This window comes from Hordeum vulgare, chromosome 4H, assembly GCF_904849725.1.
Source record: "Hordeum vulgare subsp. vulgare chromosome 4H, MorexV3_pseudomolecules_assembly, whole genome shotgun sequence".
Taxonomy (NCBI): Eukaryota; Viridiplantae; Streptophyta; class Magnoliopsida; order Poales; family Poaceae; genus Hordeum; species Hordeum vulgare.
The window spans coordinates 93,844,868-93,872,159 of NC_058521.1; positions in this window are offsets into that span (position 1 = coordinate 93,844,868).

A 27,292-nucleotide genomic window follows, 5' to 3' on the forward strand; every position below is an offset into this window, starting at 1 on the left:
CGTGTGGATGTACAGGCCATTGAAGAAGTCACCATGGAAGCTCCAGCTGATGAACCTGCTGCAGATGATGAGACTGCCCCTGACCCAGCTGCTTCATCAAAGCAAGATGATGACTCTGCTCCTACTAGTTCCTCAAACCCAGCTGAAGGAAAATTACCGAGAAAAACATTCCTCATCCACGAGCTCAAATATACACCAAGGTATGTCTACAGAATCCTCTGCAGTGTGCTCGCGCTGATCAAAGGCCATGATGATGAAGAAGATGTCGTAGGCCTAATGAAGAATATCCTCTTCAACATCCTCCATGGTATTCCTATCAACATCCATGATTTCTTCTTGAGGACTTTGGCCGACAATGCTATGTGTCCATTTGATCACAAGATATATGCCCCATGGATCATGAGATTCATCGGGACAAGGACAGGCATCAACTTCCACGCTGATTGCCAAAACCATGTTGGTTATATGCCTCCTATCCGGGTCAACAAGAAGACTTTTGAGCCCACTGAAGGAAAAGGCAAATCAGTGATCGAAGAAGGCAGTAGGCCCCTTGATGGCCAGTTCAGAGAGCCAGAAGCTTATTCTTCATGGGATGACACTGAGACTCGTCCGGCAAGCCCAGTTCCTCCTCGTGTGATGAATACAAGAGAGCTCCTCCTTAGTCTTCACCAGAAGGTGGATCGCAATCCCAAGAGGGTCAAACGCCACTTTGGCGCCATTGTGAAAACCCTCACTGAAACACAGAACTCTGTGAAGCTTAACCATCACTATCTGCATGAGGTTTTTGATCGCACCTGGGCTACATTTGCACATCTGAAGACTCAGACAGAGCTTGAAGAAATGGACTTTGAGCGAGACTTTGACTGGTCTGGCCTCCCAAGAAGAAGTTCAGGCCCATTCCAGTTCGAGACCTTGAAGACAGCTCCTTTTCTTCATTCCGCACTGCTGAAACTGATGAAGAACAGCTCGACACTGCTACCGGTCCAAGGAAGAAGACTACTCCCAAGAAGCATCACGGCTCTTCATCAACCGCCAAGAAGTGAAGTCTTCACGGGCGTTAGTCCTTAGTTTGTCCCTTTTTGTCACTTGATGACAAAGGGGGAGAAACTTGAGAGTTAGTCTTCAAGCGGGATATTTTGGGGCTTATGAACTATATTTAAGTTACAAACTCTTGGCTCTTCTGAAGTTTTTATGTAATGAGTTGTAACTTAAGCCCGATGGAACTCCGACGCTTTTGAACGTTTTTCTTCGCATGCTTATTCCTCAAGTTTTAATGCACGCATGCTGGAATTTGTCAGATACCATTTTTCATCATGCATCTTTATTTTCTTCATATGATATGTTACATGTATGCATGATTTACAAGACTCAGGGGGAGATCCCCATGATATAAATCATCAATGTGCATTTGCTGTGAAAAGCAAAATCCTCAAGATATGCACATCTTCAGGGGGAGTCTCTCTGAATCTTGATTTCAAATTCCTCAACTGAGTATTTACACTTCATATTTTTGATCCCTGTTGAAGACTTAACCTAATTGTCATCAACCACCAAAAAGGGGGAGATTGTAAGTGCATCTAGTGCCCCTTAGTGATTTTGGTGGTTTGAAGACTTATAGGTTAAGTATCTAATGTGTTTATGAGTGTACACAGGATCTATAAGTCACTCAGAAGTTTGAGATATTTGATGAATATTGACCCCTAAAAATATATATCTTCGGTTGAAGAAAGTGGTCTCAAGCTGAAGAATTGAATCGCTAAGAATCTGCGATGAAATTGATATTCCTCATGAAGATACTGAAATTGAGGAATTCGGTGTGTCCTGAAGAAAATCATCTTGAAGACTTTGAAGCGAGAAGATTTACTCTTTCTGTTTTATTTTCTTCGCATTTGAGTAATAGGAACACCGTACTGTTAAAGGGGATCGAAGTTACACTCTGGAATGAATTTCCTCATGATGCTCAACCCAAGCCTAATTCTACCAAAAGCCTCAAGTGAGGAATAAGAGTGACATGAGGACTCTCACAGTTGAGGGTTCTGACCGTTTCGATAGCCACGCCACATCATTGCTCTTATCAACACCAACGGTCATATTATTTAAGGGCATTAGTGTCAAATCATGTCGGGATGCTCCGAGGCTATAAATAGCCGCCCCCCACAACCATTAGCTGGTTGGCTGCTCCGTTAGAAACTGACACTTGTCATAAGAGCAACCCAATTCCTCAGAGTCTTCGAGAGTAATTCATCTTTGAGGAAATACCCCAAACACCGAAACCACAAACCAAACCTAGTGATTGAGCATCACTTAAGAAGTTGTTCCTGTGTGGGACTGAAGTCTTTTACCTTTGAGGACTGTGCATCCTCCAGACGGTTAGGCATCATGGTCTAGAGCTTTCCAGCAGTCAATTGTGGATCGCCGGATGACCAAGTTTGTGAGGGTTTGGAAGTCTGCCCTGAAGACTTACCACGAGTGTTGGGCGAGGACTGTGTGTTCTTAGCCCAAGGAGAACACGGTGGGGACTGTGTGTCCGGGGACTGTGTGTCCTTTGGTTTCAATACCAAGCCGCTCCAAACCAGATGTACGACTGTCACAGCAGTTGGAACTGGGTCATCAACTACTGTCTTCGCTGTGAAACGGGTTCTAATTGCTCAACTCCTTACTTTCCTCAGATTATGTGTTGATGACTTTCACTGCTACTGTTTGAAGAATTTGCTGAAGACTTTCTTTGAAATTCCTCAACCCCAAATTCTTCACGCTAGTTAATCCTCATCTGTATTCTGCGTGCCTGCTCACTGTGCAATCTGTTTTCACATTCCTCACTCTGAAAAACTGTTGTTGTGAAACTTTGCACTAATGATCCTTTACTGTTTCCGCTGTAAGTTAGTCATCAGTGAGGAATTTCCTCAAAAGGAATTTCCTCAGTGATGAAATCCTAAAAATCTCCTATTCACCCCCCCCCCCCTCTAGTCGATATAACGCACTTTCAATTTCATCATATAGAGAACGGGGTATTCACTAACACTAGCTCCCATATCACATAAACCATGGTAACAGTGATCTCCTATCTTAACAAAAACAATGGGTAGGCCAACTACAGGTTCGTGCTTGTCTTTCGCGTGAGGTTTAGCAATTCTAGTGGAGTCCTCACAAAATTTGATAACATGCCCATCTATGTATTCGGCTAAGAGATCTTTGATAATAGCAACACTAGGTTCAACTCTAATCTCTTCAGGGGGTGCAAGTGGTCTAATGTAACCCCTACGTATCACAGTTGGAGCTTTAGAATAATCCTTCATCCTAGCAGGGTATGGTGGTTTCTCAGTGTAAGCACAAGGAACAACAGGATCACTAAAAGCTATGATTTTCTCCTCAACTAGATTGGTTTTGGCTATGTTGCTTTCTACAGGAGGATGATATTTAAACCACTTCTCTTTGGGAAGAACAACATGAGCAGCAAAAGATTCACATAGAGAAGCTACTATCTCAGAGTCAAGTCCATACTTAGCGCTAAGATCTCTAGAAGTGTTTGTCTCAACAAAATATTTAACGCAATCAAACTGGAAATTCATACATGAGTCCTTACCTTCCTCCAGCTCCCAATCTTCACAGTTGCGTTTGGTTCTCTCCAATAAATTCTACTTGACCAATATCCTTCTTCATAAAAGAACCGGCACAAGAAGTGTCAAGCATGGTACGATCTTCATGAGAAAGCCGAGCATAAAAGTTTTGAGTGATGATTTCTCTCGAGAGCTCATGATTGGGGCATGAATATAGCATTGATTTAAGCCTCCCCCAAGCTTGAGCTATGCTTTCCCTGTCATGAGGCCAAAAGTTATAAATAAAGTTCCGATCACGATGTACTAAATGCATAGGATAGAACTTTTTATGAAATTCCAATTTCAACCGATTGTGGCCCCATGATCCAGCATCATCACATAGCCTATACCATGTCAACGCCTTATCCTTCAAAGATAAAGGAAAGACTTTCTTCTTTACCTCATCCTCGAGCAAACCTGCAAGCTTAAATAAACCACAAACTTCATCTACATAGATTAGATGAAAGTCTGGATGTGAAGATCCATCTCCTGTAAAAAGGATTAGCCAGCAGTTTCTCAAGCATACCCAAAGGAATTTCATAAAAGATATTTTCAGTAGGTACCACAGGTTGAGGAGCAACTCCTCGTGCTTCCGTTCGTGGTGAACATACCCCGAACAAACTCCTCAGAGGAAGAGTTTCCATAGTGACAAGTGACAATAAATTTCAGCACAGTATATATATGTTTCCTTACCAATTTCCACTTACCAAAGGCGCTTCACTCCCCGGCAACGGCGCCAGAAATGAGTCTTGATGACCCACAAGTATAGGGGATCGATCATAGTCCTTTCGATAAGTAAGAGTGTCGAACCCAACGAGGAGGAGAAGGCTCTGATAAACGGATTTCAGCAAGGTAATAACTGCAAGCACTGAAAGTAGCGGTAACAAGTGATTGTGTAGCGAGGTGAAACGTAGAAAGCAAAGAGTAACAAGTAACAAGTAGAAGCAACGGTGCAGCAAGTGGCCCAATCCCTTTTGTAGCAAGGGACAAGCCTGAACAAAGTCTTATAGGAGGAAAAACGCTCCCGAGGACACACGGGAATTTCTGTCATGCTAGTTTCATCATGTTCATATGATTCGCATTCGTTACTTTGATAGTTTCATATGTGGGTGGACCGGCACTTGGGTACTACCCTTACTTGGAAAAGAATACCAATTATGATTAATCTCTCTCGCAAGCATCCGCAACGACAAAAGAAGAAGTAGGACAAAGTCTAACCATAGCAATAAACTAGTGGATCCAAATCAGCCCCTCACGAAGCAGCGCATAAACTAGGGTTTAAGCTTCTCTCACTCCAGCAACCCATCATCTACTTACTACTTCCCAATGCCTTCCTCTAGGCCCAAATATGGTGAAGTGTTATGTAGTCGACGTTCACATAACACCACTAGAGGAAAAACAACATACAGCATATCAAAATACCGAACGAATATCAAATTCACATGACTATTATTAACATGACTTATCCCATGTCCTCAGGAACAAAAGTAACTACTCACAAGACATAATCATAATCATGACCAGAGGTGTAATGAATAGAATCAAGGATATGAACATAAACTCTTCCACCAAATAATCCAACTAGCATCAACTACAAAGAGTAATCAACACTACTAGCAACCTTACAAGTACCAACCGGAGTTGCGAGATGAAGATTGGTTACAAGAGAGGAACTAGGGATTGGAGAAGAGATGGTGCTGATGAAGATGTTGATGAAGATGCCTCCCCTCTGACGAGAGGAGTGTTGGTGATGACGATGGTGACGATTTACCCCTCCGGGAGGGAAGTTTCCCCGGCAGGATCGTCCTGCCGGAGCTCTAGATTGGATCTGCTCAAGTTCCGCCTCGTGGCCGCGGCGAAACCACGAAAAAGCTCCCTCTTAATTTTTTCCAGACCAGGACGCTTCATATAGCAAAAGAGGGGGGCTAGTGGGCCTTCACGCAGCCCACGAGCTTGCCCACCGCCACCAGGGGGTGGCGGAGTGGGGTCTTGTGGGGCCCTGGTGGACCCCACTGGTAGTTCTTTCACCCAGTATTTTTAATATATTCCAGAAAAAATCCATGTAAATTTTCAGGGCATTTGGAGATGTGCAGAATAGTGGACTAGGATTTGCTCCTTTTCTAATCCAGAATTCCAGCTGCCTGAATTCTCCCTCTTCAAATAATCCTTGCAAAATAAGAGAGAAAAGGCATAAATATGGTACCACAAGTAATATAACAGACCAAAAAGCAATAAATATCAACATGAAAGCGTGATGCAAAATGGACGTATCACTGGGGCTGTGGGGTGGCCGGCTGGGCTAGGCCATTTGGCCTAGTTGGGCCGGGGACTTTTGGGTTTTTTTCCTTTTTTTATTATTACTTTTTTTATATATAGTTTCTGTTTTAAATATATAGGAGTTTTAAGTAATCTTAAAAATGCCCGATTCAATTCTATAAATAATTAAGGAATATTTGCAACTCATCCGACATTTTTATTTTAACATTCAAAAACTTTTCTTGTTTTGATTTTATTTTAGATTTGAATTTGGATCATTTTGAAACTACGCGAGACTACCAATAGCAATCTCGGTGACGTGACACCATTAGCATAGGTTTCCTGTAGCTGAATTTACCAGGGCATCACACTCCCCCTAGAAAGTTGATTGTTTGGAGGGCACCGGTGGATACGGCTAACCATGGAATGTGATTGAATGGTTGAGGGGGAGTAAAATTTCAATTCTATTTGGGAACCGCCAATAATGTGATTAGCATGGAAGATATCAAAAACTCTGATGTGACGTTGACTTGAAAGGCACATGATACGTCTCCAACATATCTATAATTTTTGATGGTTCCATGCTATTATCTTGTCAAACTTTGGATGTTTTGTATGCCATTTATATCTTTTTTGGGCCTAACTTATTAACTCAGTGCCAAGTGTCAGTTCCTATTTTTCCGTCTTTTTGACCCTTTTCAGAGGATAATATTAAACGGAGTCCAAATGGAATAAAACCACCGAAAATATTTTTTCCGGAATAGAAGATACGCGCGGAGCATGAGAACCAAGGCAGAGGCCACCACGGGAGGCCACAAGCCCCCTAGGCACGGCCAGGGGCCCCGCGCCTAGCAGGCTTGTGGGCCCCCTATGGCTCGTCTGCCCTACCTCTTCCGCCTATAAATCCTCGAAAAATCCAAAACCACGAGAGAGATCCACGAAAATACTTTTCCGCAGTCGCAAGCTTGTGTCTCCGCAAGATCCCATCTGGGGCACATTCTGGTGCCCTGCCGGAGGGGGGATTCGGATACGGAGGGCTTCTTCATCAACACCATTGCCTATCTGATGAAGCGTGAGTAGTTCACCATAGACCTTCGGGTCCATAGCTAGTAGCTAGATGGCTTCTTCTCTCTCTTGGATCTTCAATACAAAGTTCTCCATGATCTTCTTGGAGATCTATCCGATGTAATCTTCTTTTGCGGTGTGTTTGTTGAGATCCAATGAATTGTGGATTTATGATCAGATTATCTATGAATCTTATTTGAGTTTCTTCTGATCTCTTATATGCATGATTTCATATCCTTGTAATTCTCTTCGAGTTGTGGGCTTTATTTGGCCAACTTGATCTATGATTCTTGCAATGGGAGAAGTGCTTGGTTTTGGGTTCATACCGTGCGGTGACCTCACCCGGTGACAGAAGGGGTAGCAAGGCACGCATCGTGTTGTTTCCATCAAGGGTAAAAAGATGGGGTTTACATCTATTGCATGAATTTATCCCTCTACATCATGTCATCTTGCTTAAGGTGTTACTCTGTTCGTCATGAACTCAATACACTAGATGCATGCTGGATAGCGGTCGATGTGTGGAGTAATAGTAGTAGATGCAGAAAGTATCGGCCTACTTGTCTCGGACGTGATCCCTATATGTATGATCATTGCCTTAGATATTGTCATGATTTGCGCGGTTCTATCAATTACTCGACAGTAATTCGTTCACCCACCGTAATATTTTCTATGTTGAGAGAAGCCTCTAGTGAACACTATGGCCCCCGGGTCTACTTCACATCATATTTTCAGCCCTACACTTTTACTTTGTGGCACTTTCCGCCTTCAGATCTCACCTTGCGATCAAACTTGAAGGGATTGACAACCCCTTTGTAGCGTTGGGTGCAAGTTTGCTGTTTTTGCGCAGGTACATTGGTGCTTCGTCCTTGATACTCCTACTGGATTGATACCTTGGTTCTCAAACTAAGGGAAATACTTACTGCTACTGTGGTGCATCATCCTTTCCTTTTCAAGGGAAAAAACCAACGCAAGCTCAAGAGGTAGCAAGAAGAATTTCTGGCGCCGTTGCCGGGGAGTATCGAGTCAAGAATAGTCTCCCGTCAATGTGCCAATTACTGGCGCCGTTGCCGGGGAGCATCAAGTGAAGCTTATCCTAGTAAGTGTCGCAAACTCATCTCTTGCATTTAGTTTTTTTTGCCTCTCGTTTTCCTCTCCCCCACTTCTGAAAAACAAAAATTTACAAAAATATTTGCCTTTTTCATTCGCCCTTTTCTTTTGCTTGCTTTCTGTACGCTTGTGTGCTATGTGCCTTCAATATGCTTGCATCTTCGCTTGCTAAAAATCTATTGATATGGATCCTCATCCACTTGCTAATCTCTTTAAGAGATCCAATTATGTTGATCCAATTGCTAGTGAGTGGAGTGCACTTGACTATCTTTGTGGAGTTTTGCTTGAGATGCGTGAATCTGAAAATCGTGATGAAGAAATTTATGAAGTGATTCACGAGGGATCCTTGAATGAAAAGCATGATTGCAATGGTTTCACTATAAATCCTATTAGTGTCAATCATGCTAAAAATATGCAAAACCCTAAGCTTGGGGATGCTAGTTTTGCTATGTCCCCTACTTATTGCAATGATCATGTGATTTTTCTTATGATCTTGAAAATTTGTTTAAGCCTCATGATGAATATGATATTTGCAATATTATGGAAAGTGGGATTGGAGAAGTAATGACTTTAGTTGATGATAATCCCACTATTTTTGAAGAGCGTCAACTTTGCATGCATGTGGATCATGAAAAGAATATCCTTTGTGATAGCTATATTGTTGAATTTGAATATGATCCCACATGTAATTGTTATGAGAGAGGAAAATATTGTGGTACAAACTTTCATGTTACTGTTTTACCTCTCGTTATGTTGAGATTGCTATTGTCTCTTTCTTCTTCCTTGCATATGGTAACTATTGGTTGTCTTGACAATCTGTTTTCCTATAAAATGCCTATGCATAGGAAGTATGTTAGACTTATATGTGATTTTAACATGCTTTATGATGCTCTTGTTGTGCTTCAATTCTTGTCTTTTGTGTGAGCATCATTGAATTATCTATGCCTAGCTAAGGGCATTAAACAATAGCGCTTGTTCGGAGGCAACCCAATGAATTTATCTTTGCTTTTTGCTTTCTGTTTTGTTGCGTCCACACCATCATAATTCTGTTATGATTGTGTTTTTTGTGTTTCTTTTTGTGTTTGAGCCAAGTAAAACCTTTATGACTAGTTTGGTGATGGTTGTTTGATCCTGCTGGAAAAAGACAAAACTTTTTGCTCACAAAATTATTTTTCATTTTTATCAAGAAAGATATTTTGAGTTGATTCTTTTTTCTGCTGGTTTATATGCCAATTTCCCAAACTATCGTAATTTTTCAGAATTTTTGAGATAACATAAGTATACGAAGTATACAGATTTCTACAGACTAGTCTGTTTTTGACAGATTCTGTTTTTTGTTGTGTTGATTGCTTATTTTGATGAAACTATGGATAGTATCGGGGGGGTACTAGCCATGGAAAAGTGAGAATACAATAATCTAACACCAATAAAAATAGAAATCAAGTTTGCTACAGTACCTCAAGAGCTGGTAGTTTGTTTTCTTGTGCTAATAATATCACGAGTTTCTGTTTAAGTTTTGTGTTGTGAAGTTTTCAAGTTTTGGGTGATGTTCTCATGGACGATGAGATAAAGAGTGGAAAGAGATCAAGCTTGGGTATGCCCAAGGCATCCCAAGCCAAATTCAAGGACACCCAAAAGCCTAAGCTTGGGGATGCGCTGGGAAGGCATCCCCTCTTTCGTCTTCAATCCATCGGTAACATTACTTGGAGCTATATTTGTATTCACCACATGATATGTGTTTTGCTTGGAGCGTCTTGTATCGTAGGAGTATTTTCTTTTTGTTGTGTCACAATCATCCTTGATGCACACCTTTTGAGAGAGTCATGCACTCATCGTGAATTTGCTAGAATACTCGTTGAGCTTCGCTTATATCTTTTGAGTTAGGCAATTTAGCTCACACGTGCTTCACTTATATCTTTTGAGCTAGATAACTTTGCTCTATGTGCTTCACTTAGATCTTTTAGAGCACGGCGGTGTCATATTTTGGAGAAATAAGAACTCTTGGTATTCACTTATATCTTTTTGAGAGTGCTCTCTCTGAGTAACTTGGTTGTTGGCTTGTGCTACGAAATTAGTCCCAAAGATGATAGGTACCCAAAGAGGATACAATAAAACTTCCATATTCTTGTATATTTATTAGAAAGAGAAGTTTGATTCCTCTCAATTAGTTTTGAGACATGGATTCGGTAATATTAAGAGTTATGTTAGTAGGGTGTTGTGAATCTAGAAATACTTGTGTTGAAGTTAGTGATTCCCGTAACATGCACGTATGGTGAACCGCTATGTTAGGAAGTCGGAGCATAACTGATCTATTGATTGTCATCCTTTGTGTTGCGGTCGGGATCGCGTGATGGTTAACACCTACCAACCCTTCCCCTAGGAGTATGCGTTTAGCACTCTGTTTCGATTACTAATAAAAACTTTCGCAATAAGTATGCGAGTTCTTCATGACTAATGTGAGTCCATGGTATAGATGCACTTTCACCTTCCACCATTGCTAGCCTCTCTAGTGGCGCGCAATTCTCACCGGTACACAAAACCACCATATGCCTTCCTCAAAACAGCCACCATACCTACCTATTATGGCATTTTCATAGCCATTCCGAGATATATTGCCATGCAACTCCCACCGTTCCGTCTCATGACATGTGCCGTCACTTTCATATTGGCATTACATGATCGTAAGAGATGTTCCAACGTCATACGCCAAGCTAGATCTTCGCACATCCCGGTACACTGCCGGAGGCATTTCCTATAGAGTCATCATCATTCTAAGCATTGAGCTGTGAGTAGATAAAAGTGCGATGATCATCATTATTAGAGCATTGTCCCATGTGAGGAAATAAAAAAAAGGGAAAGAGGCCAAAGTAGCCCACAAAAAAATATGGAAAGAGGCCAAAGAGCCCAAACAAAAAAAAGAGAAAAAGAGAGAAGGGACAATGCTACTACCTTTTCCACACTTGTGCTTCATAATAGCACCATGTTCTTCATGATTTAGAGTCTCTTGTTTTGTCACCACCATATGCTAGTGGTAATCTTCATTATATAACTTGGCTTGTATATTCCAATGATGGGCTTCCTCAAAATTGCCCTAGGTCTTCGTGAGCAAGCAAGTTGGATGCACACCCACTAGTTCTCCTTTTGAGCTTTCACATACTTATAGCTCTAAGTGCATCCATTGCATGGTAATCCCTACTCTTTCACATTGATATCTATTGATGGGAATCTCCATAGCCCTTTGATACGCCGAGTCGATGTGACCATCTCCTCCTTTTTGTCTCAAAACCTCCATCGCACTCTATTCCACCTATAGTGCTATATCCTTGGCTCACGCTCATGTATTGCGTGAGAGTTGAAAAAGGTTTGAGAAAGTAAGAGTGCGAAAACAATTACTTGGCCAACACCGGGGGTTGTGAATGATTTAAATTAGTTGTGTGGGGATAATGGAGCATAGCCAGACTATATGATTTTGTAGGGATAACTTTTCTTTGGCCTTGTTATTTCGAAAGTTCATGATTACCTTGCTAGTTTGCTTGAAGTATTATTGTTTTCATGTCAATAGCAAACTATTGTTTTGAATCTTACGGATCTGAACATTCATGTCACATGAAAGAAGTTACAAAGGACAAATATGCTAGGTAGCATTCCACATCAAAAATTCAGTCTTTATAACTTCCCTACTCGAGGACGAGCAGGAGTTAAGCTTGGGGATGCTTGATACGTATCCAACGTATCTACAATTTTTGATGGTTCCATGCTATTATCTTGTCAAACTTTGGATATTTTGTATGCCTTTTATATGTTTTTTGGGACTAACTTATTAACTCACTGTCAAGTGCCAGTTCCTGTTTTTTCCGTGTCTTTGACCCTTTTCAGAGGAGAATATTAAACGGAATCCAAACGGAATATAACCTCTGAAAAGATTTTTTTCCGGAACAGAAGATACGCAGGGAGCGTGGGAACCAAGGCAGAGGCCACCAGCGGAGGCCACAAGCCCCTAGGCGCGGCCAGGGGGGCGTGCCTAGCAGGCTTGTGGGCCCCCTGTGGCTCGAATGCCCTACCTTTTCCGCCTATAAATCCCAGAAAAATCCAAAACCATGAGAGAGATCCACGAAAATACTTTTCCGCCGCCGCAAGCTTCTGTCTCTGCAAGATCCCATCTGGGGCACGTTCTGGTGCGCTGTCGGAGGGGGATTCGAATACGGAGGGCTTCTTCATCAACACCATTGCCTCTCTGATGATGCGTGAGTAGTTCACCATAGACCTTCGGGTCCATAGCTAGTAGCTAGATGGCTTCTTCTCTCTCTTGGATCTTCAATACAAAGTTCTCCATGATCTTCATGGAGATCTATCTGATGTAATCTTCTTTTGTGGTGTGTTTGTCGAGATCCGATGAATTGTGGATTTATGATCAGATTATCTATGAATCTTATTTGGGTTTCTTCTGATCTCTTATATGCATGATTTCATATCCTTGTAATTCTCTTCGAGTTGTGAGTTTTGTTTGGCCAACTTGATCTATGATTCTTGCAATGGGAGAAGTGCTTGGTTTTGGGTTCATACCGCGCGGTGACCTCACCCAGTGACAGAAGGGGTAGCGAGGCACGCATCATGTTGTTGCCATCAAGGATAAAAATATGGGGGTTATATCTATTGCATGAATTTATCCATCTACATCAAGTCATCTTGCTTAAGGCGTTACTCTGTTCGTCATGAACTCAATACACTAGATGCATGCTGGATAGCGGTCGATGTGTGGAGTAATAGTAGTAGATGCAGAAAGTATCGGTCTACTTGTCTCGGACGTGATGCCTATATGTATGATCATTGCCTTAGATATCGTCATGACTTTACGCGGTTCTATCAATTGCTCGACAGTAAGTCGTTCACCCACCGTAATATTTGTTATCTTGAGAGAAGCCTCTAGTGAACACTATGGCCCCCGGGTCTACTTCACATCATATTTTCAGCCCTACACTTTTACTTTGTTACACTTTCCGCCTTCAGATCTCACCTTGCAATCAATCTTGAAGGGATTGACAACCCCTTTGTAGAGTTGGGTGCAAGTTTGCTGTTTTTGCGCAGGTACATTGGTGCTTCGTCCTTCATACTCCTACTGGATTGATACCTTGGTTCTCAAACTGAGGTAAATACTTACTGCTACTGTGCTGCATCACCCTTTCCTCTTCAAGGGAAAAAACCAACGCAAGCTCAAGAGGTAGCAGCACACCACCCAAAAAATTATATATTCATCTCTGTTTCAAAACAATGAGCTCTCGCACCTCTGCAAATCATTGCTTCCCTCTACGAAGGGACAATCTATTTACTTTCATGTTGTTTACTTTTCATGTTGAATCAACTTCCTATGCCAACCTCAATCTATTAGTTGGCAAGCACCATATGGTGGGGAAAGATCCAAACATTTATATCCACTCAAACATATTTGATCATGATTCATTATTTTTAACAATTATCTATATGATAAGGATGTTGGGAGGCGAAACTTTAAGCCCCTATCTTTATCTGTGTTCAATGGATATTGTTTGTTCTAAAAATATGCATTGAGTATTAGCAATCATATAAGACTATATGATAATTGAGTATGTGGAGATCTTACTCAGAATTGATGATGCATTGAAGTTGTTTGGTGACTGTCGGGACCCTGATCCTAAGTCATAGGAATCCATCTCGCATCTCTTTGCGGTCTCACGCACGGTTATCCCCACGGCTGCAGCCTTACCTTAGCCGGGACCGTTTGCGCCTTTTGACTCGCGTATGCAATTTTCTTGGATGCAATGCAAAGAAGATATGAGCACAATGCTAAACTTTGGTTAGGGTTCCAGGGATGTGACAACTCACCCCCACTCAAAAGAATCTCGTCCCGAGATTTAGAAGTCGTCGGGAATAACGCGGGATACTAAGTCAGAGACGATCCTCTCTTTCCCATGTTGCCTCCTTTTCAGAATGATTTGACCATTGAACTTTAAGAAACTTGAGGTTTCAACGTCGAGTGGTACGCTCATCTTGATCAAGAATACGCACAGGGTATTCTCGGTGTGAAAGGTTATCTTGGAGATCAACCGTTTCATGGTCCACTTCACGGACAGGATCCGAAAAGCAACGCTTGAGTTGCGAGACGTGGAAGACATCATGAACCTTGGAAAGATGCGGAGGAAGTTCCAACTGGTAGGCAAATTCTCCTCGTTTGGCAAGAATGCGAAAAGGACCAATGTAACAAGGAGCCAACTTGCCCCTGATACCGAATCGATGGGTACCCTTCAAAGGTGTAACCCGAAGGTAAGCCTTCTCGTCAACTTCAAAGATCACAGCCTTATGATGACGATCATATTGGCTCTTTTGACGAGACTGGGCTATTTTCAACTTTTCACGAATAATGCGAACCTGCTCTTCTACATCCTGGATCATATCCGGGCCAAAGAGTTGCCTCTCTCCGGTTTCTGACCAATTAAGAGGTGTTCGACATCTTCGTCCATAGAGAACTTCAAAAGGGGCTTTGCTCAAGCTTGATTGATAACTATTGTTATAAGCAAATTCGGCGAATGGAAGGCACTTCTCCCAATTCATACCGAACGATATAACACAAGCTCGGAGCATATCTTCTAAGACTTGATTCACTCTTTCTACTTGACCACTTGATTGAGGATGGAAAGCAGTGCTATTAGATAAGTGAGTCCCCATAGCATTCTGAAAACTTTCCCAGAAGCGAGAAGTAAAGATACTCCCACGGTCTGAGTTAATCTCCAGGGGAACACCATGAAGAGACACTATTCGAGAGATATATAACTCTGCTAGCTGGCTAGCTACTTTGGAGAGACGGTCAATGACCACAAAGATAGCATTATTTCCTTTCTTGGTCTTGGGAAATCCGGTAATGAAATCCATACTGACTTTATCCCATTTCCATTCAGGAATAGCTAAAGGTTGAAGGGTGCCAGCAGGCCTTTGACGTTCTGCCTTAACTCGACGACAAACGTCGCAGTTAGCAACGAACTCAGCAATTTCTCTCTTCATCCTAGTCCACCAAAACCTCTGGCATAGGTCCTGATACATCTTAGTACTACCAGGATGAATGGTGAGAGGAGAATCATGAGCTTCCTTAAGGATTAACTGCCTTAGATGTGGATTCTTAGGAACCACAAGACGATTCTGGAAGAACACAACACCTTGATCATTCATGGAGAATTCATTAGCGTTTCCGCTAATAATATTCTCCTTGATCCGTGATATACCCTTATCACGCTTCTGGTCAGCTATAATTTGATCCTTAAGAGTAGGCTTCGCCACCAGGGTAGAAAGGAATCCTTGAGGAACAATATGGAGATTTAACTTCCGAAATTCCTCATAGAGATGTGGTTGACCTCGTTGTAGCATCAGATTGTTACAATAAGATTTACGACTTAGTGCATCAGCATAACATTGGCCTTCCCCGGGGTGTAAGTTATCCCTAAGTCGTAATCTCTGATCAACTCAACCCACCGTCTTTGCCTGAGATTCAAATCCGGCTGGGTGAAGATATATTTTAGACTTTGGTGATCAGTGAATATTTTGCAACGATTACCAAGAAGGTAATGTCGCCAGGTTTTAAGTGCATGGACTACAGCTGCAAGCTCAAGATCATGTGTGGGATAATTATCCTCATGTGGATGCAACTGTCGAGATGCGTATGCAATCACATGACGATCTTGCATGAGAATGCAACCTAATCCTTGTCGCGAGGCGTCGCAATAGATAACAAAGTCCTTAGAAAAATATGGTGGTAGCAACACAGGTGCGGAAGTCAGGCGTCTTTTCAGTTCCTGAAAACTATGCTCACAGTGTGGTGTCCACTCGAACTTTTTATCTTTCTTGAGGAGTTCAGTTAGAGGCTTTGCAACCTTGGAGAATTTCTCGACAAAAGCGGCGGCAATAGCTCGCTAGACCAAGAAAACTCCTAACTTGCTTAACCAATTCAGGTTGAGTCCAATCAAGAACAGCTTGAACTCTCTCGGGATTGACAGCAATACCCTTACCAGATATTACGTGACCTAGATAGGTCACTTCTGGTAACCAAAATTCACATTTTGAAAACTTGGCATAAAGGCGATGCTCTCGAAGTTTCATCAATACCAGTCTTAGATGCTCGGCATGTTCTTGTTCGTTCTTCGAGTAGATGAGAATATCATCGAGGTATACCACGACGAATTTATCCAAATACTCCATGAAGATTGAATTCATCAAGCGAGAGAAGGTGGCTGGGGCATTGGTCAAACCGAAGGACATAACGGTGTACTCGTATTGGCCATAATGAGTAACAAAAGTCGTTTTAGGAATGTCCCCGTTCTTGATTTTGATTTGATGATAGCCTAATCTCAAATCACACTTGGAGAAGACTGAGGATCCAGCGAGCTGATCATACACATCGTTGATCCTGGGGAGCAGATACTTGTTCTTTGTGGTGACCAGATTCACTGGTCGATAATCTACAACCATCTGATCCGTTCCGTCTTTCTTCTTGACGAAGAGGACGGGACAAGCCCAAGGAGAAGAGCTAGGACGAATGAAACCTTTATTCAAGGCCTCATCTAGTAGCTTCTTAAGTTCGGCTAGCTCCAGGGGTGCCATCTTATATGGTCTTCTGGCTATTGGAACAGTTCCCGGAACAAGATCTATCACAAACTCTACATCCCTGTCAGGTGGAATTCCCGGCAGTTCCTCTGGAAAAACATCCGGGAAGTCACGGACTACCGGAGTGTCTTTAAGTTACGAAAGAGGGTTGGCATTGAGGGAATAGAGTTGGCATTTGGCAACTCGAGTAGAGACATTGACTATCTCACCCGAGGGATGGGTAAGCTGAACATTTCTGGAATGAGTATCAATCTTGGCATAGTGAGCTGACATCCAGTCCATACCCAAGATGATATTAATATCCGAAGATTTCAGGGCTATCAATGATCCTAGAAAAACTAGCCTGTCTACTAGAATTTCATTGTCATAGGTTATCCTAGAGGTTTGCCACTTACTACCAGGGGTTTGGACAACCAATGGGATTGGCATATCACGGAAAGACATGTTATGCAACTGTGCATAACTTTCTGAAATGAAGGAATGAGAGGACCCAGTGTCAAAAAGAACAGACGCTAGGTGATGATTAACAAGAAGCGTACCCACTATGACGCCGGGATCCTCTGCAGCTTCTTCTACTGAAACATAGTTCACAGGGCCACGTGCAGGAGTTGGCTTCACATAGTAAGCTTTGCCCGACTTGCCTTGCCCGACGGACTTTCCGGGTTGCTTGGCACCCACATTCTAAGGACACTCGCGGGAATAGTGCCCTGGTTCTCCACACTTGTAAAAAATCACTTGATTGGCACGTGGTGCAGCATTGCTAGCTGGACCACCATAGGTTTTTGCCGGAGGGTTGGTTTGATTCGTCTGAGGCGCCACATAGGATGGCCTCGGAGTGTATCTTGGCGGCAGATAACTGTTTGGAACCCACAGCCTACGTTTTGGAAACGCGGAACCAGATGACGAGCCAGAGTCACGGGAGTGCTTCTTTGTGGCTTCATAGTCGGTATGACCAGTCTCGCCACTGATCGCCTTGTTGACCAGGGCTTGGAAGCTTGTACATTCGTGGAGGCGCAAATCACGACGAAGCTCAGGGCTCAGACCCTTACAGAATCTTGCTTGCTTCTTGGCATCAGTAGACACCTCCTCTGTTGCATAGCGGGCGAGGTTACCGAACTCGCGGCTATAGGCATCCACGGTCAACTTTCCCTGGGTGAATGCACAGAACTCCTCTCTCTTTCTGTCCATCAGGCCCTCTGGAATATGGTGCAGACGGAAGGCTGCACTAAAGTCTGGCCATGTGGCTGCTGGTTCAGCAGGACGCATAGCTTCAAAGTTCTCCCACCACAGATTGGCGGGTCCTTCCAGAAAATACGCCGCAAAGGTCACCTTGTCGGCCTCAGAAACATTCGCACAGCGAATCTTACGTGAAATACTGCACAGCCAATCATCAGCGTCGAGGGGATCGACGGAGTGATGGAACTTTGGAGGATTCAGCTTCACAAAGTCATTGAGGGACACTGCAGCATTCCTAGGCTGACGAGCCGTATTTTGCTCAATACGCTCTAATAGTCGGTTGGTCTCCCTTTTATTTCTCTCTGCCTCAAGCATAACTTCCGCCGGAGAGGGCGGGTGAGGCAGTTCTTCCTGCGACGCTTGACTACCCTCGCCTTGCTCATGAGCAGGGGCACGGTTCAACCTGGTGAACACCATCCTGACAAAAAAACTCACAGCTTAGACCAATATCATCATCAATACTAGCTATGGATTAAGAATGCACTGAGCACATGGAATGCGGAAATGAATATCCAAACAGCATGGTAACAAGCAACTGCTATATATACACCATGGTTCATACACACCATTACATAGTTCAGTACAACCTTAACCGAAGAGCAAACTACTGAAGTTATGAAACTACTCATCAGAGGCTTACAAGCTTCCTATACATTATTTATCTATGCCTCCGGAATTCATTTCATGACACAAGCATACTTCACAAGTCACACAGGACTGTGAAAGTACATCTACTACCATACTATCCTTCCACTCACGGTTCAGGCATCCGCATAGAACATCTCATAAAGATTGCCTCCATGGCCTGGAAGCTCAACCTGCGGATCAGGAAATACTCTAGCCTGAGATCCCTGGGATCCGTAAGGACACGGATGTGGCCTTGGTCCCCTGACTGGTGGTAGTAGAGGTCCCCGAAGAGGGGTGAATCCTCCTATAGTAGGCCAGTCAACATGAGCCGGAAGATGTGTCCTAACAGGGTTCAGCATCTCCATATCTCCATACCCTGTCTGGACTACAGGTGCCAGCTGCGTCAAAGCCGTCCACAGACGGGCACGTGTAGCATAAAGCTCCATACGGAGGGCACGAGCATCCCTGTCTCTATTCTCTAGCATCTCAGCAGTGGACTGCAGCAGCGGATCCTCCATAGAGGAATCAAAGTAGACCCCGCTGAGGTATCCTTCTTCACCTGGCTGAGAGGCAGGAACATAGCAGAACTATGAATTCTGTAGCAGTGCATGTCTAGCCCTCACGATGGTTAGCATTGAATAGGCAGCATCTTGTACTGCCATGTCAACAGTGACTCCCAATCCATAAGACCAATGGATTGGCTCCTCAGCTCCAGGGTAATCTGGGAATACCCTAACAGTGCAGAGGTACTGGCTCTGATTAAAATCCCGGTACTGCTCATCCACTGTGTACTCTGGGTACCAGCGGTAACCGGACACTGACATCATCCTGACTAGCATGGCCGTATGACCCGGCACATCAATGCACCTAGTCAGACGAACCACCTGACGAGAAGGACGGCCAAGCATCTGAAATAGAGAATAATGCAAAAGCATTAGAGCTCTGAATGCAAAATTGGGCAGCATAACGGCTGTAAATGCTCAAAAACAATTTTGAGACAACCCAAAAAATAGAATAGCGTAACCACTCAACTATCAAGTTCAATTCTCTAATCATCAAACTTACTTCCTTTTCCTAGGGATAAAAGAAACCCCAAAATAACTCTCGACCCGTTGTCCTATAATCTACCGATCAGAAACACGAGCCTAAAAGAAGATGAGTAACCTAGTCCTTAATCCCCGCAGAAAAGACGAGGATGACCAGAATAGAATAACTTGAGAAGAGAACAAGAGTCTTACGTTCCCTTCCACAAACAATTCCCTTATATATAACTAAAGCAATTCTAGACTCAACTTCGACCAGTTTGGCTTAGTAATCCTACAGTCAGTCAGGCTCTGGTACCAACGCTGTCGGGACCCCGATCCTAAGTCATAGGAATCCAGCCTGTAACACATCGCATCTCTTTGCGGTCTCACGCACGGTTATCCCCACGGCTGCAGCCTTACCTTAGCCGGGACCGTTTGCGCCTTTTGACTCACGTATGCAATTTTCTTGGATGCAATGCAAAGAAGATATGAGCACAATGCTAAACTTTGGTTAGGGTTCCAGGGATGTGAAAGTGACTAAGAACATGGGTTGTTAAGTTTCAAGAGAATGCATCATTTGAACCATGACATGTGAATTGATTGCTACTCAACCATGATGATTTTAATGAAACGTTGCTGGTTATGATTGTAGAAAAAGTGATTGGAATTGAACTTATATACTATGCTAGCATTCACACTTCATAAATTATTTCTTTTATCATTTACCTACTCGAGGACAAGCAGGAATTAAGCTTGGGGATACTGATACGTCTCCAAGGTATCAATAATTTATGAAGTATTCATGACCTATGTTTACAATATTTTTATATGGCTTTAATGCACTTTTGTGATTTATTTAGAACTAACCCAGACTCATGTTGTTTTCAGCAGAATTATCGTGGTGTTGTTTTTTGTGCAGAAAATGGAAGTTCTCGGAATCGTGAGAAACTTTTTGAAAAACAAATCTGGAACATATGAGCAATATTGGAGCACAGAACTGCTAGGGGGGAGCCACCTATGGGCCACAAGGAAACAGGGTGTGGCCACCACCCTGGCAGTGCCATGATGCCTTCTGGGGCCCATGTGGCTCCGCTTAGCTTGATTCCAATGCTGAAAAATCCTATATACACAGAAACCCTCAGAAATAAAGAGAGAACTTCTGCTCGACCGCCGCAACTCTCTATATCAAGGAAAAACCCACCTGGAGCCTTTCCAGTACCCTACCAGAGAGGGAAAATCATCTCCAGTGGCCATCTTCATCATCCCGGCGGAGGCCATGGCGAGGAGGGAGTAGTTCACCCTCGGGGTTGAGGGTATGTACTAGTAGCTAGTTGTTCAATCTCTCTCTCTCGTGTTCTTGAGATGGCACGATCTTTATGTATCACGTGCTTTGTTAATATAGTTGGATCATATGGTGTTCTTCCCTTGCTATCTAGTTGTGATGAATTGAATCTTTCCCTTTGAGATCTCGTTATGTTGGATTGAATATTGGGTTTGAGAAGACTTGATGTATGTCTTGCATGTGGATACTCGTGGTGACAATGGGGTATACTATTGATTCACTTGGTATATGTTATGGCATCAACTTGCGGATTCTGGTGACCTTGGGGATCTATGCATAGGGGTTGATTTCACGTTTTCATCCTACTTTCTGTGATCGAAATATTGGGGTACTCTTGGAAGTTCTTTGTGTTGGATCGAATATGATGAATCTGATTTTTTTGATTCATGTCGAATAATTAACCCGCAGATACTTGAGGTCACATTAGAGTATCTAGGTCACATTAGGGTTGATTGATATGTATCACACGTGTTATTCTAGTACGAACTCTAGGGCTGTTTGTGACACCTGTAGGAATAGTCCAAAAGATTGATTGGAAATAATAACTTTGAGGTGGTTCTACTACCTACACCAATTTCATCTTATGTTCTCCACTACCTATGAACTTTGGAGTGATTCTTTGTCGCATGTTGAGGGATGATTATATGATTCTACTATGTTAGCTTTGTTGAGAGATCAACTAGTGAAAGTATGATCCCTAGGCCTTATTTCCAAGCATTTATACAACATTTTACTCGCTGTTTTCTACTTGCTACCTTGCTGTTTTTCTATTTTGAGATTACAAAATCCTATATCTACTATCCATACTACACTTGTATCGCCATCTCCTCGCCGAACTAGTGCACCTATATAATTTTCAATTGTATTAGGTGCGTTAGGGACAAAAGAGATTTCTTGTATTTGATTGCAAGGTTGCTTGAGAGAGACCATATTCATCCTACACCTACCACGTATTGATAAACCTTAGGTCATCCACTTGAGGAAATTTTGTTGTTGTCTTACAAAACTCTGCACTTGGAGGCCCAACAATGTCTACAAGAATAAAGTTGTGTAGTAGACATCAGGTTCCTTCACACAAATTACCAATCACTTGTTCTACTTTCACTTGTATTTTTATACTTGCCTTTATTTGCTTGTAAAAAAATCAAAGACACAAAAATATTTATATTTGCTTGCTTCACTTGAAGTTGCTATCATGTTTGATTTTGCGATTGCTAAGGAGGAAAGGAAGGGCACTAAGTCCAATGCCAATGAATCTCCCATGAATTTTGATACTAAAAATTTTCTTATGGGAAGTGGGAATATTATTGGAAAAAGGGTTATTCAAGAATTTTTCACTTGAATGGGATCTTTGGTGAATAATGTTGAGCATGTCCTTAAAAGAACTAATAGTTATGCTCAAGCTATTTCAGCTCTCATTATTAAACTTGAAAGATGATTTATGCATACCCATCCCACTTTGCAAAGGTTATTCTATGAGTTGAGAGTTATAAATGATCCTAGAGTTAAATAGTTTGCTACAATTGCCCTCGTGAATGAATTTTATTATATAGTTCAGGAAGCTAGGGAAATTTTTGATCATTCAAGAGCGTGATGATTACAAGCCACTGGATCCCACTAACAATTTTTATAGGCTCAATTTTCATGAACTCCAGCAATCTGAGAGGAGAGATCTCTATGGACCAAGCTATGGAAGATCTCATGCATTCATGGCACAAGCAATTTCCTCATCTAAAGCATCTAACAACGGTCTTGGTGATCATGATGAAATTGGTTATGAGCTAGCAATGCTCGTGAGGAAATTCCAGAAGCTCTCCAGAAGAGGTCCATTTGATAAATTGTCAAGGAATGATGTGAAGAAATCATAATCTTCATCAGGAGACTACAGCAAGAGAACTTGATAGAAATGCAAAAGGTTTGGACACTGCATTGTTGATTTCCCTCTCCGGGAAAAGGAGTCAAAGAAGAAGTACAAGGATGATAGTTCTGACGACAACAAAAAGAAGAAATATTCAAGGTCCTCTTCAAAGTCTTCATCCTACAAGAAGAGAAACTCCATTAGAGCATGTGCACTCATTAGTAAGGAAATGGACTCTGTTGAGGATTCTGATGATTCTGAATGTGAGGAGGAGTCAAACTCGGTGTGACGAGCCTTTCTCTTGCTAACGCTCTCATCAACAAGTCCATCTTCAACCTCGAAGAACGTGACAACATCAACAACACTGATGATTGTGATGACGACTTTGCTACCACCTATTGCTTCATGACAAAAGGTGTGAAGGTACTCAAACGTCCATGCTCCTCTGAATCAACTGAAGATGAATCTGATGACAATGTGAAACCCATCTATTATAAACTTGCTAATATTTCCACTAAGCAACAAAGTGCTATGGAAAGGATTGGAAAATTGTTAGACAAAAGCGATGACATGTTGAACGAGGAAATGGATCAAACTCTAACTCTAAGTAATGACCTACAAAGTCTTCAGTCTAAGTATAATGACTTTCAATGTCATCATCAAATACTCTTAGTTCATCATGAGAAGCTTTCCTGTGAATTCTTCAAAGAAAGCAAGATCTTGAGGAACTAAGGGCGTCTCATGATGATCTTAGAAGGGAACTTTGCTTGCTCAATAGATATGTTCGTTGGGGAACGTCGCATGGGAAACAAAAAATTTCCTACGCGCACGAAGACCTATCATGGTGATGTCCATCTACAAGAGGGGATTTCCGATCTACGTACCCTTGTAGACCGCACGGCAGAAGCGTTAAGAAACGCGGTTGACTTAGTGGAACGTCCTCACGTCCCTCGATCCGCCCCGCGAACCATCCCACGAACCGTCCCGCGATCCGTCCCACGATCCGCTCCGATCTAGTGCCGAACGGACGGCACCTCCGCGTTCAGCACACGTACAACTCGACGATGATCTCGGCCTTCTTGATCCAGCAAGAGAGACGAAGAGGTAGATGAGTTCTCCGGCAGCATGACGGCGCTCCGGAGGTTGGTGGTGATCTTATCTCAGCAGGGCTCCGCCCGAGCTCCGCAGAAACGCGATCTAGAGGTGAAACCGTGGAGATATGTGGTCGGGCTGCCATGGCAAAGTTGTCTCAAATCAGCCCTAAAACCTCCGTATATATAAGGGGAGGAGGGGGAGCCTTGCCTTGGGGCTCAAGGAGCCCCAAGGGGGTCAGCCGAACCAAGGGGGAAGGTCTCCCCCTCCCAAACCGAGTCCTACTTGGTTTGGAAGGTGGAGTCCTTCTTCCCTTTCCCACCTCCTCCTTTTTTTTCCTTTTCTCTTTGATTTTCTTCCTATGGTGCATAGGGCCTTCTTGGGCTGTCCCACCAGCCCACTAAGGGCTGGTGTGCCACCCCCAAGGCCTATGGGCTTCCCCGGGGTGGGTTCCCCCCCCCCCCCCGGTGAACTCCCGGAACCCATTCGTCATTCCCGGTACATTCCCGGTAACTCCGAAAACCTTCCGGTAATCAAATGAGGTCATGCTATATATCAATCTTCGTTTCCGGACCATTCCGGAAACCCTCGTGACGTCCGTGATCTCATCCGGGACTCCGAACAACATTCGGTAACCAACCATATAACTCAAATACGCATAAAACAACGTCGAACCTTAAGTGTGCAGACCCTGCGGGTTCGAGAACTATGTAGACATGACCCGAGAGACTCCTCGGTCAATATCCAATAGCGGGACCTGGATGCCCATATTGGATCCTACATATTCTACGAAGATCTTATCGTTTGAACCTCAGTGCCAAGGATTCATATAATCCCGTATGTCATTCCCTTTGTCCTTCGGTATGTTACTTGCCCGAGATTCGATCGTCGGTATCCGCATACCTATTTCAATCTCGTTTACCGGCAAGTCTCTTTACTCGTTCCATAATACAAGATCCCGCAACTTACACTAAGTCACATTGCTTGCAAGGCTTGTGTGTGATGTTGTATTACCGAGTGGGCCCCGAGATACCTCTCCGTCACACGGAGTGACAAATCCCAGTCTTGATCCATACTAACTCAACGAACACCTTCGGAGATACCTGTAGAGCATCTTTATAGTCACCCAGTTACGTTGCGACGTTTGATACACACAAAGTATCCCTCTGGTGTTAGTGAGTTATATGATCTCATGGTCATAGGAACAAATACTTGACACGCAGAAAAACAGTAGCAACAAAATGACACGATCAACATGCTACGTCTATTAGTTTGGGTCTAGTCCATCACATGATTCTCCTAATGATGTGATCCCGTTATCAAGTAACAACACTTGCCTATGGCCAGGAAACCTTGGCCATCTTTGATCAACGAGCTAGTCAACTAGAGGCTTACTAGGGACAGTGTTTTGTCTATGTATCCACACAAGTATTGTGTTTCCAATCAATACAATTATAGCATGGATAATAAACGATTATCATGAACAAAGAAATATAATAATAACTAATTTATTATTGCCTCTAGGGCATATTTCCAACAGTCTCCCACTTGCACTAGAGTCAATAATCTAGTTCACATCTCCATGTGATTCCAACGAATCCAACACCCATACAGTTCTGGGGTCTGATCACGTCTTGCTCGTGAGAGAGGTTTTAGTCAACGGTTCTGAAACTTTCAGATCCGTGCGTTCTTTACAAATCTTTATGTCATCTTATAGATGCTGCTACTATGTGCTATTCGGAAATACTCCAAATATCTACTCTACTATACGAATCCGTTTCACTACTTATAGTTATTCGGATTAGTGTCAAAGCTTACATCGACGTAACCCTTTACGATGAACTCTTTAACCACCTCCATAATCGAGAAAAATTCATTAGTCCATCAGTTACTAAGGATAAATTTTGACCGCTGCTAGTGATTCAATCATGGATCACTCTGTGTACCTCTCAACAGACTTGCTGCAAGGCACACATCAGGTGCGGTACTCAGCATGGCATACTTTAGAGTCTATGGCTAAGGCATAGAAGATGACCTTCGTCTATTCTCTTTATTCTGCCGTGGTCGGGTTTTGAGTCTTACTCAAATTCACACCTTACAACGCAACTAAGAACTCCTTCTTTGCTGATCTATTTTGAACTCCTTCAAAACTTGTAAAGGCATGCATCTTGTTGAAACTTCCATTAAGCGCTTCCGATCTATCTCCATAGATCTTTGATGCTCAACGTTCAAGTAGCTCAATCCAGGTATTCCTTTGAAAACTCCTTTCAAACAACCTTGTATGCTTTACAGAAATTCTACATTACTTCTGATCCACAATATGTCAACCACATATACTTATCAGAAATTCTATAGTGCTCCCACTCACTTCTTTGGAAATAAAAGTTTCTCATAAACCTTGTACAAACCCAAAATCCTTGATCATCTCATCAAAGTGTATATTCCAACTCCGAGATGCTTGCACCAGTCCATTGAAGAATCGCTGGAGCTTGCATACTTGCTAGTATCTTTCGGATCGACAAAACCTCATGGTTATATCTCATACAATGTTTGCTCAAGGAAACCGTCGAGGAAACAATGTTTTGACATCCTACATGCAATATTTCATAAATAATGCAGCAACTACTAACATAATTCTAACAGACTTTTAGCATCGCTACGAGTGAGAAAGTCTCATCATAGTCAACTGTTTGATCTTGTCGGAAACATCTTTGCGACAAGTCGAGCTTTTCTTAATAGTGACTTATCACTATCATCGTCTGTCTTCCTTTTAAAAATCCATCTTTACTCAATAGTCCTATGACCATCAAGTAGTTCTTCCAAAGTCTACACTTTGTTTTCATACATGGATCCTCTCTCGGATTTCATGGCTTCTAGCCATTTGTCAGAATATGGGCCCACCATTGCTTTCTCCATAACTCGTAGGTTCACTGTTGCTCAACAACATGACCTCCAAAACAGGGTTACCGTACCACTCTGTAGTAGTACGCGACCTTGTCAACCTACGAGGCTTGTAGTAACTTGATCTGATGCTCGATGATCACCATTATCAGCTTTCACTTCAATTGGTGTAGGCCCCACAGGAACAACTTCCTGCGCCCTGCTACACACTGGTCGAAGTGATGGTTCAATAACCTCATCAAGTTCTACCACCCTCCCACTCAATTCTTTCGAGAGAAACCTTTCCTCGAGAAAGGATCCGTTTCTAGAAACAAACACTTTGCATTCGGATCTGAGATAGGAGATGTACCCAACTGTTTTGGATATCCTATGAAGATGCATTTATCCGCTTTGGGTTCGAGCTTATCAGACTAAAACTTTTTCACATAAGTGTCGAAACCCCAAACTTTCAAGAAACGACAGTTTAGATTTCTCTAAACTTCGGTCTATACTGTGTCATCTCAACGGAAATACGTGGTGCCCTATTTAAAGTGAATGCGGTTGTCTCTAATGCTTAACCCAT